General features: G+C 38.8%; 1 protein-coding gene across 4 annotated transcripts in view; it reads right to left on the bottom strand.

Annotated features, from left to right (window-relative positions):
• Acsl3 (acyl-CoA synthetase long chain family member 3) overlaps positions 1-17,278 on the bottom strand; it is a 63,311-nt gene that overhangs the window by 38,266 nt on the left and 7,767 nt on the right. For 3 of the 4 annotated variants that reach the window (XM_004864473.4, XM_087205990.1, XM_087205991.1), the window contains one exon: positions 162-218. The exons of the other annotated variant lie outside the window; for it this stretch is intronic. The gene's annotated coding sequence lies outside the window, so the exon portion shown is untranslated. The remainder of the gene's footprint in view (positions 1-161; positions 219-17,278) is intronic. 4 annotated transcript variants of the gene reach the window in all.

Genomic DNA, 17,278 nt, shown 5'->3' on the forward strand with positions numbered 1-17,278 from the left:
AGTCCAGGCTGGCCTTAAACTCATGGTGATCCTCCTGCCTCAGCCTCCCAAGTGCTGGAACTACAGGTATGTGCCACTACACCTGGTCCATAATTGGTTTTAACATAATACATTTTATGCTTAAAGAAATATTTGTAAATTTAAAAAATCAAATATTTTACCAGTTGACAATGGTAGGAAGTACTAGTGCCTTCAAAAATGCTTCTTTGGATCAATACCTGTCAAAATGAACACAGAAACAAAGGATTATTTATGATGTAGTTAGTCAAAGCCAAATATCAACTTTTCCTTGAAGTCAAAATCCAAATGAAAATTTCTCAAGTTTTTCTGGAAACACAATCACACTAGCAAATGATATTTTATCATGTAATCTTTTCCCAAAAAAGTATTGTACACTCACTATACAACCATCAGAACAGCAAAAAGCCATAATACTAACAATAACAAATACTGGCAAATATGAAGAGCAACTGAAACTCTCATTCACCAGTGCCAAGAATGCAAAATGGTACAGCCACTTTGGAAGAAAACTAGGCAGTAAGACTAAACATACTCTTAATGCATGACCCAGCAACCATGCTCACTGTTATGCACCCAAAAGAAGTGAAAAATACACCCACATAAAAATCTAAACATAAATGCTCACAGCAGCTTAATCTGTAGTTGCCAAAACTTAGAGGCAACAAAGACATCCTTCAGTAGAAGAATGTATAACCTGAGCTCCACACAACAGAGTTCAGCGCTAAAAAGAAAGCATCTATATATAAAGCCTTGAAAAAATATGGAGGAAACATGAATGTATTTATTAAATGAAAGAAGCAAATATGAAAGGCTACATACTACATGACTTCAACTACATGGCACTGAGGAAGAGGCAAACCTATGGAGGTGAAAGAATTAGTGTTTCCCAAGGGTTAGGAGATACGGGGAGATGAACAGGCGATCCACAGTGAAATATGCTGTGTGCTATTACAATGGTAGACACATGCATTACGTATTTGTTCAAATCCATGGAATGTACACCACCAATACAGTGAACACTAATGCAAATTATGGACTCTGGATGAAGACGCTATATTACGTAGGCTGATCAACTATAAGAAATGAACCACTGGTGGGGACTGCGATAATGGGGGAAGCCATGAGCTGGAGCAGAGCACATGAGAAATCTAGCTTCCTCTCAGTTTTGCTATAAGCCTAAAACTGCTCTAAAAAAAATCAATCTGTTAAAAACAAGGCATATCCAAACCTCAAAAAGATGAAAGTATGCTACAAAACTGAATTTACTCATGATCGTTACCGTAAAGAACAATGATTATTAATATTATACATAGTGAAAGTCTGTTTATAAAATAGAGATATATAGGTATTAACAGAAAATTCACAGAAAAATCCACATGTTCATTGACTATGAAAAAATCGCCAACCCCACTAGTTATCAAGAAAACACAAAACAGTATAATTTCTGCCATCAGATTTTTTTTTAATGAGAAACATCCCAAGTATTGGCAAGGATACAGGAACAGAATAGCTCCTGGCATTTTAGGGGAAGTACGGCCAGTTTAAAGGGCAATTTGGCAGGACCTAGAAAAAGATGAATTGTAAATTCCTGTAACTTAGCAAATCCTTCTTAAGAAATTTGCCCTGGAGAAAGTCTGGCACACATGTGGCCTACTTTGTTTTGTTAGTTAAATGGTCCACCGTGACAAGCCTCAGCATTTCAGTGGCCCTCAATAAATGTTAAGAAATCTCTTCAACAAATATTTACTAAATAACATCTCCTAACCTGATGCCTCTCACTCTGAGAAAGACCACAGTACACTCAGTAGGTTTGTAGTCCAGTGTAAATAAAGGCTAACAAGAAAAAAAGAGTTTTACCATGTAAATTCTCTAATACTGTTAGGTAAGCACAAAGATAGCACGATAAACACAAATAAATGCATTCATATCTGAGAGGAAGAGCAGCTCAAGGAAGTCACTATGAGCAAAGTAGATGCACATCATTTTTGTCTAAGCAGAACACGAACTACAGGCAGTAATAGTAGTACCTGCAAAAACACAGGTATATAAACAACCAAAAGGGAAATTATAGAAAACCCTAAATACATACTGTAAGGCAAATAAATGACCTCAAAGGTATCAGGCTCTCATCTTTGGAACCTGCAAATGTTACCTTATTTAAAGGATCTTTGCAGATGTGATTAAGGACTGTGTGAAAGGAAAATGATCCTAGATTATCCAATGACCCCTAAATACCATCACACAAGTATCCTTATAAGAGAGTGGCAGAGGGAGATTTGACACATGCAGAGGAGATAATGTGAAGAGAAAACAAAGAGATTTGAAGATGCTGCCCTAAGACTGAACTGATACACAGAACACCAGCAGGCGCTAGAAACTGGAAAAGGCAAGAGATGGATCCTTCCCTAGATCCCCCAGCAGGGGCAAGGCTCTGCTGACACCTAGATTTCAACCCAGCAGCACTGATTCAGACTTTTGGCCTACCTTTACTGCAAGAGAAGCCACGAATCTGGTGGTTTGATGGAACAGCCTGAGAAGCAAAAGCAGTCCCTCACGGCCACTGCACAGGTACACTGTGCTATGTGGCTGAGATATTGTTCAGGTCTCGGAAAAGTCTACTTTTAATTCTGTAGAAAGACAAATCAGACTTGTTTCACAATGTTAAATGTGGTGCCAATGTTGACAACTGATGGAAAAAGAAACTAGAAACAGGAAAGTCATTTCAGAAATAAAACACCCAGATAAAAGCTAGGAGTTCTGGATAACCAGACAGTTGAGAAAACTATCTCTATAAAAGAAACAAACAGAAGAAGGGAGGAGGAACCTCAATGAAAATACAGCAGGGAAACAGAAATTCTAAACATGGACATGTTCAGTAATAGTCTCGACTAAAAAGAGGCTATAACATCTATGAACTAAGATCAAAATGCTCTATAGAAGGAAAACAGAAGAAAACTCTTGGAAATTAACAATAGCACTTAAAATTTACAAGTCATTACAAGTATCAGAAAAATATTGAAACTACTTCCCAGAAAGGCAAAAACAAAGAAGTAGAGCAAACAAAGAATTTTACTCTTACTTTCAAAAATAAGATGTCAAATTAATTCAAGTGCCACTACAAGAAGTTCCAAGAAGAGAGAATAAAGAGGCAAAAATAACTGAAGCATTCTGCCAAATACCCCAGAGCTGACAGGCATTACTCTTTAGACTTAGAGATAAATGACTTCAACACGCCTACTAAATTCTTAGAGCTCAAAATACAAGAATGTCCTAAAAGCTTCCCCAAAAAACACAAAAAGCAGGTCACCTACAAACCAGGTGCACTGGTGTATGTCTGTAATACTAGCACTCTGGGAGGCTGAGCCAGGAGAATCACAACTTTGCACCTAGCCTGGGCAACATAGCAACGCAGTGAGACGTTGTCTTAAAATAAATATTAAGAAAATAGGGCTTGGGATTTAGCTCAACGGCTGGGGATTTAGCTCAGTGACGCAGTGTCACAGTGTCTGGCAAGCATGAAGCCCTGAGTTCGATCCCCAGTACCAAATAAATAAATGAATAAATGAATGGATGCATGCATGCATGCAGCTCAAGGTGAATGAAGGCCCTGGGTTCAATGTCAGGTACCACTACCAACAAAAACAGGTCATCTACAAATAATTTGATTATGTAACTGATCAACAAATGAGGATACTTCTCAGAGTAAAACAAGGTACTATTAATAAAACGTGCAATTTGGGGGTATGCCAGACAAACCAGGGTGTATGGTCCCCACTCCCATAGAAGAGTGAGCTCACACTGGCATCAGATGTCTCAGTAACACAGGAAGCTAGGCAGCTAACAACACCTTAAAATTCTGAGGGAAATTCATTTTAACCTACAATCAAGTGCAAGAAGAACAAAGAAACTTTCAGATATGCGAAGACTCAGAAAATTTACATTCCACAAACACAGTTTTGCTAAGAAATTGCTCTAAAGTCCCTTGATAAAAGTTCTTAAAGACAATTTTGTTTAAGGCAGAACTGAGGTTTTGTCATCTATTTTACAACAGTGAGTATGATTCCAAAATATGATATACCACACAGGACAACCCCAAGTGAATGAGAAAAAAATTATGCCAAATAGTAGCTGATCTCATGCAGTAGAGTTAAAAAAGAACATGTCACATTCCGGCATGTTTTTTTCCAAGTACAAAGCTGCTTCTCCATGAGGACTTTCAACAGGTGTGATCATGTCAGTCATACATGCACATACTTTTTTTTTAAGAAAAGTAAATGACAATGGACTTTAAAAGAAGCTACTTACAAAAAAAACAAAAGACAATTTCCTCCACTTTAACACATTCTGCAGGCTTAAGCTACCAGTGCCTGACTATCCTGTAGGGCAGCTCATACCACTGGTGGTTGGTACAAATGGATCTAATCTCTTTTATCAGTCTTTTTACTAATAAAATTAACCAAAACATCTATAAATGGACTGAATATAGTTAGTTGCTTGAATTTTAACAATTACTGACCAAATATAAATATTAATTCGACAGATTTATTTCATCAAATAAGAGCTGCCCAGCAGCAAAACATACAAATTATATACAGCCCCATCATGAACATGTTTTCAAAAAATGTATTTATCAGAAACCAACAGGAATCATATTCAAAAACAATTTCCACTAAAGTAAGGAATAAGATAGAGGCCACTATGACCATAACTACTACACATTGTTAAGAAGACTGTATGGCAGGCATGTGGTACATATCTGTAATCCCAGCACTCTAGTAAGTAGGCTGAGGCAGGAGGATTGCAAGTTCCAGCCCGGCCTGGGTATCTTAGTGAGATCCTAACTCAGAATAATTGAAAAAGGGTGGAGATGTAGCTCAGTGTGAAGGCTCTGGGTTTAATCCCCAATACTGGGGAAAAAAAGACAACTAGCCCTGTGCTGTTCAATGCAGTAATCACTAGTCAGGGTGTTACTGAGTACCTGAAATACAGCTTGTCAAAACTGAGATATGTTCCAAGTGTAAAATACACAGGGGGGCCGGGGATTTAGCTCAGTGGTTTCGCCGCCTGCTGCGCAAGTGCAAGGACCTGAGTTCAATCCCCGGCACCAAAAAAATACACAGGGGATTTCAAAGACTTACTATGAAAAAAGGTTTCAAAAGCTTTAGTAATTTTTATATTCATTATATACTGAAATAGTATTTTAGATATATTGCGCTATATTAAAATTATACCTGTTTCTTTTTATTCCATTTAGGATGCCAACTAGAAATTTAAAATTACATATATGACTCACATTTATGGCTCTCACTGCATTTCTTTTGAACAATACTGCAAGTCTAGCCAATGCAACGATAAGAAAAGGAAACAGCATGAATACTGAAAAGGCAAAAATCATCACTAGATGCAGCTAAGACAAAAATCCAAAACAATCATCTGAAAAACTATCCAAGCACAGAAAGCGTTCACTAATGCATCTAGGTACTAGATAAATAATAAAAATTGGCAGTTCTCCTATACAGTATTAATACCAGTCAGAAAATGAAATGAGAAAAGCTTGGTCACAGTAACTTTAAAACACCTCATGCAATACAATACCCATATTCGGCTTGCTGAGAAAGCAAGCACCTGCACACACACATTATAGACACATCCACACACAAAACACTACTGTGATATACACCAGGAAATATGAATATTTAGAAAGACAGAGATGTTCCTGAGGGCAACAACAAATGCAATTCTGCCAAAATAAACCTAGAAACCAAATACAATCCCAATTAAAATCCTAGTAGAATTTTTCTTACTTGTTTTGCATGGTTAACATATTAATTCTGAAGTTTATATGCAATAAAACATTTTAAGATTAGCAAACAGCACTTGAGAGAAAGAGTACTTAATTCGTATTTGTCCTACTGGATATCAAAACAAACACTAATTATTCTGGTACAGAATTTTAAAACCAGAAATATTCATGGGACTTTTGTATTAACAATCATGGCATTTTAAATCAGCAGGTAAAAAATTATTCATTAGGTTGCACAATGTCAAAGAAAAATGAGAACTGAGCTAATGGCTGGATTAAGTTCTGGAAACACTACGAACAGATCCTAAAGCAAATAATCCACCCAATAACTCTCTTCACAGCTTCCATGTCCCAAAGATGAAAAAAAATGTCTTATTTGATCTTTTATTCTGATTCTCAAACAATCTCCAGCTGGGGCAGAAGCAGGGGTCCTGTGTGAAGTCTATGTGATGCCACTTGGCTTCCATGTCCACCACAGACCATAGCAAAGGTGGACAGGGCACCGGTACCCACTAAGGTATGTAGCAAAAATGCGAACATGTGGGTCTCATCTATTCTTCTCTCTAGAACTTGGAATTAGTCTTATGGAACTGGCATGATAAAAGAAGCTAAGAGGAATGCCAAGGTAAACTCATCTTTCAAGTTCCGTTTAAGGCCCTGTGAAGTTCTCCTTGGACCCACAAACAGAGTCGAACCAGTCTTCTGTGTCGATTCCTGCTTTCATTCCTGCCAAACACAGATTCATGAATGAACACAATAAGGGATCACTAGCAGCCTGAGATAGTAGGAACACCAGAAATAAGGTAAGAGTTAGAAATGAAAATGCTAGCAAGAGAATGAAATAGGTTTTGGTTTTTGTACTGTGCATTAGGTGCTGGGGATCCAACTCAGGACTTTGCACATCCAAGGCAAGTGCTGTACCACTGAGCTACACTCAGTGATTGCTTGGCTCAACACAGAAAACAAACCAGAAGGGATTCCAGGTAGGTGGTCATTACAACAGCCCAAGTGAATAAAGACGTTCAGAGTTTAAGGCAGTAGAGGATAAACAGGACTAACTGTAGAGATTTTTCTGGGACCAAATTAATAGGACACGTCAGGTAGGATATGCAGAGTAAGAGCTCTGAAGATTAATGTCAACATTTCCAGTGTGGAGGACTGGTTTATGATAGACGTGAGGAATAAATACAGGAGAAGGAATAGATACGTACAGGTGTGAAAGTTCATGAGAGCGGGGTTAGATATGAAGTTTGTGGGAGATATTCAGTGTATTTTCAGAAATACAGGCACTAAAATAAAGAGCAAGAGAAGTAAAAGAATCACAAGTAATGCCCTAGAAGCCGACAGTAAGTGTGACAGTTGACGAAAGTGTTGTCAGCATGTCAAAGGCTATAAGGATGGAAGGAAGTGGTAGTAATTGAATAAAGTAAAGCGAGCTGTTGTCTGGCCTAAAATAATCCAACATTCTCTTACCACATCATATAACTTAAAATTGTATTTGTATATATTACTCAACCAGTTAGCAATCTAAATACACATCTATCAATACTAAGTATTCTTTCAGAATTCCTGAACTGCTCCTACTAATAAATGTATACTGATCATTTTGATATGAGATTGCTGGCTTCCCAAAATTTTTCCAGAATCATGCTCAAATCTTCCAACTCTATTTAACAAATGTTTTCTTGGTATCTCACCTCCATTACTGTGCTAGATAATGAGTGTCTCTTATGTGCTGAGCAGTGTGTAGCAATAAATAAAACACAAATGCCTCTGCCCTCACAGACCTTTCTTTCTAGTGAAGGGATAAATTAAACCTACTCTCCCTTACAAAGGAAACACACTGTATCTCTGATTAAACTTAAAAAAAAAAAAAGGATATACTATGTGCTGAAGGCATAGTTCAGGGGTTATAGCACTTGCCTAGCTCATAATAAGGTTCTAGGTTCAAATTCCAGCACTTCAAAAAAATAAAATAAGATAGCAAATACAATAATTATTTCATAAAGCTATTTAAAATTACAAAAATAAAAACTAAAATTAATCACTTATAACTAATATGCCTGGGTTCTAGCATATAATAGAAATAAATCTTATTAACATAAAACATACAGCTGCCAAATATTCATGGGTAAATTATCCAAGACCCATTCCTTGATAATGATTCAGCATTTCTGGCTGCTGTCCCATCCATGGGTTTTCTACCTGTAATCTCCTAATACATGATACAGTGTGAGGATATACTCTTAAGATTTTCATACAGTAACTCACACCATTACACACACCAATTTTACTATGTCCCATTTTCCAATCAAACTTCCGAGACCAATTTCCAGTACCCTTCAATTCATGTCCCAGAGTCAATGGAATCAAGCTCTTCGACCTCACTTAATTCATCTCTAAAGATGCCCCCAGACTAGAACAGGGCATGGGAGCACATGCCTATAGCCTCAGCACTCAGGAGGCTGAGGTCGGAGAAGAATCACAGAGTCCAAGGGCAGCCTGGGCTACATTGCAAGCTCAAGGCTGGTCTGGACTCTGTAGTGAGACTCTGTCTTTAAAAAAAATAAAAGAAGGGCCTGGGATTTAGCTCAGTGGCACCGCTCCTGCCTTGCAAGCACAAGGTCCTGAGTTCAATCCCTGGTACCAAAAAAAAAAGAAAAGACAAAATACGCCTAACTAATAAGCCTCCATGTATCACAAAAGCCCATCTGTAAAAACTGCTGGCATTACAAACACATACACCTTAAATACTGTACACATGTAAATGCACTATTTTTCTAGCACACTGTAAACATTATCAATCACAAACTACACAAATTTAAAAGAGAAATTTCTACCATTTTCTTCTAGTACCTCAGAGAGGAGCACCATATACCCTGCCAAGAAGATCACTCCGACCTTAAACGAAAAGAAAGCTCAGGAGTTTAATAATTTTCTATAGTCACAAAAACAGGATGACATAGTCAGGTTTGGGGTTCAAGCCACAATGAGATCGCAATGCTTATGTTCTTTATCACTCCTGTCTACCACTCCAATCTTATACTTGGGGGGACTGTGATCTCCCTCGCTAACCTCTCATCTTACTCCAGCAGCTACTACTTCGCACAACTCTCAACTCCCCTATCTGAAGGTTCTGTTGGATAGAACAGGTATTTTTTATGCCTTAGAAAGTAACATACAAACTAAACATTTTTAATTTCTAAGAAAAGTACTTGTTGGAGCCAGTTGTGGTGGTGCACACCTGTAATCCCAGCACTCAGAAGGCTGAGGCAGGACCATCCCAGTGAGTTTGAGGCCAGCCTGGGCTACATAGTGAGTTCAGGACCAGCCTGAACTACAAAGACAGACCCTGCCTCAAAAAAACAAAACAAAACAAAAAAAGTACTTGTTGGCAGTCTAAGCAGGCATCAGCTGACATGTGAGGCCTAGTTCCAAAGTTAATGATAAATACAAGCTCTTGGACTCTACTACACTAGCAAGGCAGGCAGCTATAATACAATAAGATAATGCCTTAAGGAAACATTAATGGTGAGCATGTAAAAAATAATGACTGTGTATTATGATCCACATGGTATAATTTCAATTTGAGTAAATTAAATTTGTTTACAATAAAATTAATTCATTTTGTTCACTGTGGTTTTCTATAGAACTAAAACTCCTTACTTCATCTTAGCAAGAACTCAACTACTCCCTCCTGCCTTAGCAGCAGATATGAAGTCCACAGACTGGGTCACCTCCAACAGGAAGAGAGAGAACTGATGGTTGTTCAGAAAGAAAGCCAGTATCAAGGTAGTGTAACCCAGCTAAAAGTAAAATAAATAAAAATAAGCTTTTGTGAATGAAAAAGGAACATTTCATATTTTGGCCAAAATAAGAGAAATATCCCAAACCCAGAAACATTATATCCTGTCACTGTAGAACTGAAATAGTATTTAAAATGGTGACAAGTGTCTACGTAGCAGTCAGTGCACTTAACACCCAATAAACAAATGCCAATACAGACTGTCTCACCAAAAATAAATATGTAAGTGATCGAGCATAAATACACACTGAGTATTCCACAGACCCTGCCCTCATGACATTTCCCAGCAGGACAGTCACCTGCTTAACTTCTTTGCATTCCAAGAAAAACTAAAGACATGACTTTAAAACACACCATCTAAATAGTCTTAGGTGATCATCTTTTAAGTAAACACTTCCAAGCCATACTCTAATCCTCACTAGTCCTATTCCACACTCTCTTTCACTCAGTCCTCTGACCACCGAGACACCCAATCCCATCTCCTTAGATCCCCACTGTTAATCACCACGTCCAGGCCTCCCTCCTCCAACCCCTCTAGACCGACCGGGCGGTCCTGCCACTGCCCGGAATCTCTGTGGTCCTCTAGTCTGCCTATGTACTTCTTTTGCAACTAATCCTCATATCTAGTCATATCCCTCAGTGGATTCTGCTCCCATCCTCGTCTCCCTATCTCTACTGCCTACACCTGTGGGAAGGTGACTCTTCGTGATTTTACATTGCCATTACTTTAAACACAGCCCAATTATTCCTCTCTTGCATTCAGCAATGTCAGTCTCCCCTAAAGAGCTACCTTATCTACTGTTTTCAATAATTTAAGTAGAAGAGCTGGGCATGGGCACACATCTGATTCTAGCACTCAGAGGCAGGACTGCCATGAGTTCAAGGTCAGCCTAGGCTACGTAGTAAGTTCGAGCCCAGAATAAACTACATAGCAAGACCCTGTCTCAATAGGAAACAGATAGGAGAAAAAAAATTTTTAAAGTATAGGGGGAAGAAATTTTTTTTTGAAACAAGGTCTCATCATGTAGTCCAGGCTGACCTTGAACTCAGTGATCCTCCTGCTTCAGCCTCCCAAGTGCTGGGATTATAGGTACTTCCACCCCACTCCTAGGGGAAATGTTTTAAAGACATAAAGTAATAATTACCTCATAATATTTGTGTAGCTCAGTGGTAGAGTACTTGCCTAGCACATGTGAGACTGAGGTTCGATACCCAACACCACAAAAAATTATATTCGGATGAGGAAGGCTACTCCACATCAGGGTAGGGAGGGGCCAAGGTACCAGAATCAATCTCCTGATACCATTTACAAATTCCATTCCAAGCCTCCTCCCCCAGTAGTGCCAGTATTTTTACACAAGCAAAATAGTCCAAACTGCAGCTCAGATACCGCCTCTCTTATGAAGTCTTACAACATCAGCTTGCCTTTATTCTCTAAGAACCCAAAACACACTGAGGGTTACACGTGCACTGTTTCACTGTCTAGGTCAAATAGGTAGACATTCTAATACTTCATCTCTAAAAAACCTATCCCAAGAAATCTTCCTAGAAAATAATACTTAGTATATGTTCAATACACTTTTATTGATTTGATAAACTTTTTAAAGGGAAAAACAAGAAATGACAGTAAGGACTGGTCTGTGCTTCTGAAGTGGGCTGGATACCCCAAAATGGGTGGGAAAGCAGGGCCTCTGGTCAGCTGGTCTCTTAGTATCAGCTCATTCAACAACTGGTCAATAGTTAAGGGAGCAGCAATTGCTGAGGCCATCATTCCTGTGTATAATGCAGTGTAACTAATCTCCCTCCGGAGTACAGAAACTCATTTCTAAAATCACCATATGAAAGTTAAATATTGCTAAGGTTGTATTTAGAGAAATTCTTCCCATCATTTTCTAAGAACTAGAAAATGGATCTAACATACAGAACAAGTCAAGCAGTGAGAAACCAACCTACATTTTACTGAATGAAAATTCACATCGCAACTGATACAATATAGATCACCTCACTATTCTCTAGATCTGAATCACGACTACTGGATATGAGAGGTTCCTCCTCAACTCTGACTCACCATCGGGCAAGGTTTTTTACATTCAAAGAAAATCCCTCTTGTCATATTAAAAAAAATAAAAACCCTGAGGATGATCATATATTAATAAAAATTGCAAAAATAAAATTCTTGCCATATAAAAAAAAAAGAAAATCCCATTCCTTCTTTGTTTTCCACAATCCTCTTGACAGTACCAGTAATAGAAGCAACAGGAACATTAAGGGTCATGTGTTATCTGAGCTGATGCTCAGACAGCTGGAGGAAAAAAATTTTGAAGATAATGATAGCCACATTTACTGAGCATTTAATATATGCCAGGCACTGTTCTAATCACTTTGCACATATTATCTTTAACAATAAAATGTTACGCATAACAAGAGAAAGGTAAAACAAAGGTTACATTTTTATAAATTACTCCTAACTTTGCCTCTTCATTCAAATTATCAAAACGAAAAGTTTTTATCCTTCAATTAATTTTTATTTTTATTCTTTAAATAAACATTTAAGCCAGGTGTGGTGGTGCATGCCTGTAATCCCAGCACTCAGGAGGCTGAAGTAGGAGGAGCTCCAGGAGTTCGAGGTAAGCCTGGACTACATAGTGAGTTCAAGGACTGCATGAGCTAGATGAGACCCTGTCTCAAAAAACAAAAATAAACAAATAAACATTTAAATACAGAAATTTTCATTGTTCAAATCCTTCAGCAGGATACAGTTAATGAATAAAAGTATGGTGATTATTTATATCAGATCTAGATTAAGAGTAAATTAATCAAACTAGGTTGCTATGAAATTTAATTACATAAAGTACTGCTAATATGAAACATCTTTCTCCTAGTTTCCAAGTACACTGTATACACTTTTACAAGCTTCAAGAGGGCACAAAAGTACAACTACTCTGGAAAGCAATTTTGTATTGTTTACTAAGAGCCTTAAAATTTTTCATAATTTTGATTCAATAATTTCACTTTTGGGAATTCTTTAGATTCTGGGAGTCTTTAGAAAAGAAAAATATTTGTATGAAGATTTCCATTACAGTTATTTGTAACAAGGGAGAAAAGGAAATAAGCAAACATATGATAACTAGAAAATAAACATATTAAACTATTATGCAGCCACTAAAAGTATTTTTAAAGAACATTTACTAACACAGGAATTGCTCTTGATATAATGGTAAGTGAGGAAAAGTAAGATCAATATTATTTCACTTTTATTAACATACACATAAATAAATGTCAAAACTAAAAGCACTAAATGTCAGCAGAATGTAGAATTGGTGGTATTTGTTTTCTTTATGTTTTTATGTATTTTTCAAACTTTCTCATTTAACATATATTGTTATAATTAAGAAGAACTTCAGGCTAACATCTAAATGTATTATCTACAAGTTTACATAGAAACAGTACTAATCTTTAAACACCAAGTCAGCTTATGGTTTTTAAAGCAGGAAACTAAACAGAACCCAGAGAATAAATGAAGACACTGTTCAAAACATACTGTAGAGAATTATAAAATATATTGTGATGAGGGGTTACAGATGCTTTAATACTGCTAGAGACAATTTTGGTTAATTCTGACATTTCTAATCAAGTGACTCAAACTAGAAGGAAAAAACAGCTGTTGCCGTATTTCATAATAATCAGCGCTCGGCTGGCTGTAGTAACTCAGGACCAAAGTAGCGCACTGACTCCATGCAGACACCGCTGGCTGCTTGGCACAGAGCAGCCTCATCCTCCATGTTTCCTACTCCTCCCACTCTCCTGTTCCGAGCTTCAATTTTATTCCTATCTTATGCACATTGTGGCCTGTCTTTGTGTCCAGTTTCATGGGGCTGCTCCACAAACTCCTGCCCTCTGGTTTCCTTGGGAGTCTTCATAATGCCAAGTCTCCACCTATCCCCAAAAGCTTTAAGCTCTGTCCAATGAGCTGACCACTCAGCTCTACCTCCACACCAGGATGTGTTCATGCCACTTCCTCAGAGAGAAGCCTCCCCACCCTAAATTTTGGCCACACACTTCCTACTGCATTTATAATTAGAATTTTGCTCCCAGAACTGCTTACTGTCCATCTTCCACTCCCTGCGCCATGAAAGGACAGTGTCTGTCTTATCACCACTCTATCCCTGGTGTCCACCTGCACAGTTCCTGGTGGGAATGCACATCACACAAGTGGGGGATGGAAGCACACAGGCACAGAGAGAGCAACGAGTTACAGCCCTTAAGAATCGCGACCAAAGTGAGCAATTCTTCCCAAGATATTTTAACTTTCCTTCTATAAAAAGTATATACCTTTCTTAGTACTTTTATATACTTTATAAACTTAGGTATAGCTTTAATTATAAATTTTGAACTTCTCCCTGTTGAGCATTTGCCCTACTTAAGTTTTCCATGGAATTTATATATTTATGGTGAATATCACATTCACCAAAAAAGGAGGGGAAATGCCACAAAAGCAGCAGCATTTATTGGCAATGACCCAAACTGAGCAAATAAAACCAGAGATGCAAAAAAGTAATGCTCCACATCTGTGATCCCAAAGTAATCTATCATTAGAGAACCTATCACTCTCCTTTCATTAGAGAAGCACCCAAGCCTTCCCAAACAGCGCAGGAATGGCTCACATTGCCCCAGGACCCCTCACCCACCAGACGTGCTCACCTCACCCCACTTCAGACACTTTCTGGCCTCACTTGCCGAGGATGTGGGTGCAGGGACCAGTGGCTCAGAGAAGATTTCTTTAGCAACCATGTCCTTGATGGAGAGCTCTTGAGCACAAGCACTGTGCTCTAAAGCTGTGAAACAAAGCCGCTCCCCGCAGAATCGCTGCATTCTCTTTAGCCCTACTCTCAACGCTGCCAGCTGGCAAAAGTGACCCAACCAGGATCACGGTCACTCTGTGGGACCTGGCTCTGCTGAGGCTTCCACAGACAGTACCTAGTGGGTCCCTGGTGACAACTACCTCATGCATCTTTTTGTGTGTTTGCTTGTTTGTCAGACAGGATGCCTCTGTGGTTTCGGTTGGTCCTGAATTCACTATGTAGCCCAAGATGGTTTAGAACTCAGGGTGTTCCTCCTGCCTCAGCCTTCGGAGTGCCGGATTACCTCCCAGCTGGGTGCTTACACAGCTAACTACCTGATGCCTCTTAGGCTGTGGTATTCTTAATGCCTCCTCTGAAGCTGTAAGTCAGAACTCCACTACTTGCTGCTCCTCTCCACTCCCCAACCCAGCCATCACGCACCCAGCTGACAACTACTCTGCATTTTCAGGGAGATCCTTGCTGTCTCACATTTTAAAATGACACACAAATGTTTTAAAACTGACTTTTCTTTTCCACTTCAACAAGCAGTACTCTCATTCCACTTTTCCCTTTTTCCAGATTAGATGGGAGAGATATACCCCCTACTCAAGGGTCTTAATACTTCGCATATCCTACACTAAAATCAATGCTACTGGCCCCTCTTCCCTGCCTTTTCTAAAGCTGCTCCCCAACCTGGGATGCCTGCCCTTCCTTCGGTGCACACAAATTCCCGTGATTCCTAAACACCTACACTCATTAACCATCTCTGATACACAAACCTCCACCAGGCCCACCCTCAGCCCCAACTTCTCTATCCATCTGCTGATCTCTGAGAGCTCTTTGGGACTCTTGCAGCACTCATTTTTCTTCGTAAGTAAATAGTATTTCTGAACACACTATGTCTCAAAATCGAATCCCTATGGGTTCATGACGTCAGAGAAAGGGTCGGATCCATCTATTTCCTGCCCACTGCCTCCTAGATGAATGGTTTGTGGAGAATGTTTCTTGATGTCTAGAGAGGGAGACAACGACACAAATACCCCAGTGAATTCAAGGCAATAAACACATAAAAAAAGCTGGCATGCTGGCTCATGCTTGTAATCCCAGCACTCAGGAGGCTGAGGCAGGAGGATCACTGCAAATTCAAGGCCAGCTTAGCTACATAGTGAGTTCAAGGCCAGCCTGAACTACAGAGAAAGACCCTGTCTCAAAAAACCAACAAAACAAAACACAATTATGAGCAGGGTGTGGTAAGACACACCTATAATTCCAGCATTCAGGAAGCTGAGGCAGGAGGATCAGGAGTTCAAGAACAGTTTAAACAACATAGCAAGACCCTGTCTCCAAAAACAAAAACAGTTATGGCCCAGGTAACAAAAACTCTGAGCCAAGTAAAACAAAAAGAAAAGGGAGATGAAAAGAAAAAGAACACTGATGGAGAAGCAGATTGATCCTTGTAAAGCAAGAAAGGGTTGCAGACAAGCAAAGTAAGACTAAACAAAGTGTGTGTGTTTCCAGAAGAAGCACATACAACTATGTACAGTACACAGTACTTGATAGTGTGATAAATGACTGCTACTGTTTTAGGTACTTATCATAACATGCTGTGCTTTTCATCCTTTAGAGCATAATCCTACTTATATAAAAGAGTTTACTGTAAAACAGTGTGCTGCTGTGCCAGTGGTAGCCTCAGGTATCTCGTGTTTAACTGCGTATTTGGATAATATCAAGGGGCCATCACAGATGATTGACGTATACCTTCTCAGTTTGCACTGAGAAGTTGGCATTCTGTGTGGTACTTTGTGATACACACGGATGAAATTGCCTAATAACGTATTTCTCACATTATATTTCCATCACGTGTCACATGACTGTATTGAAATTTAAATTTAAAAAAATTTGGCCTATGTGGAGTCTACTAGCTAATTAGAATTTTTCAGACCACTATTTGTTCATTATTAGTTTTGAAAATCTTTCTAAAACAAATCAAATCCCCTTTTGTCTTGTTAATGCTTGAGATTTTTTTTTAATTATATGGAAAAATGTTTTAAGTACTTTTCAGTTTTGCTTTGGTTGAGTTCTATTATATTTGAATATTATTATAGTTTTCTCCCTTGCATTGTTTTTCTTTGAATAATTTTAATTTTTGTATATGTGTGTGTTTAGTGAATGATAATAAAGTTACACACTTAAAAAAACAAAAAAAGACTAAACGAAGTGGACAGTGGCACACCGCCAGACCCAGTAGCAGCCTGACAACTTGGGCCAAACCACCATGCTCTTCATGTAACAACTCAAGACTACCCTGATTTTCTCACTTGCGAGCTGCTTCTCTTCTACTCCTATAACCTTCAATTTACTCAACAAGTACTTTCTGAGTTGAATCAGAAAGTAAAGACTTCATGCAAGGTCTTAACTGTTTTTGTCCCTTGAGAGTCTGCTCCTTGCTTATCCTCATAGCTTCCTTCATCCTTCTAAGCAAGGAAGGGCTCAAAGTCCTGTCAATCTGCTCTTCCGACTCCACTGCCCGGGGCACCCAACCTGAGCGCCTACCTCTAACTCAACCCAAGTCTGTTTTGCTTAGCTGACCCTTCCCCTGCCATTCAAGTCAAGTACAACCTCTCTGTCCTGTGTCCTGTGTCTTCTCATTTAACCTATAACATATTATCTGCAGCTTCATACAGCTGGAAAACTCTTGTCCTTAAGGAATGAGCATTTCCCAGTCTCTTTTAAATGCTTTTGTTTACATAACAGATGCACTAACATGTTGGATTCATCCAAAACAAAGAAGGGAGGGAAAGGGAAGAG

Source organism: Heterocephalus glaber, unplaced genomic scaffold (assembly GCF_053883595.1).
Source record: "Heterocephalus glaber isolate CG9 unplaced genomic scaffold, H.glaber_assembly_v1.0 deba00000621, whole genome shotgun sequence".
NCBI classification, from domain to species: Eukaryota; Metazoa; Chordata; class Mammalia; order Rodentia; family Bathyergidae; genus Heterocephalus; species Heterocephalus glaber.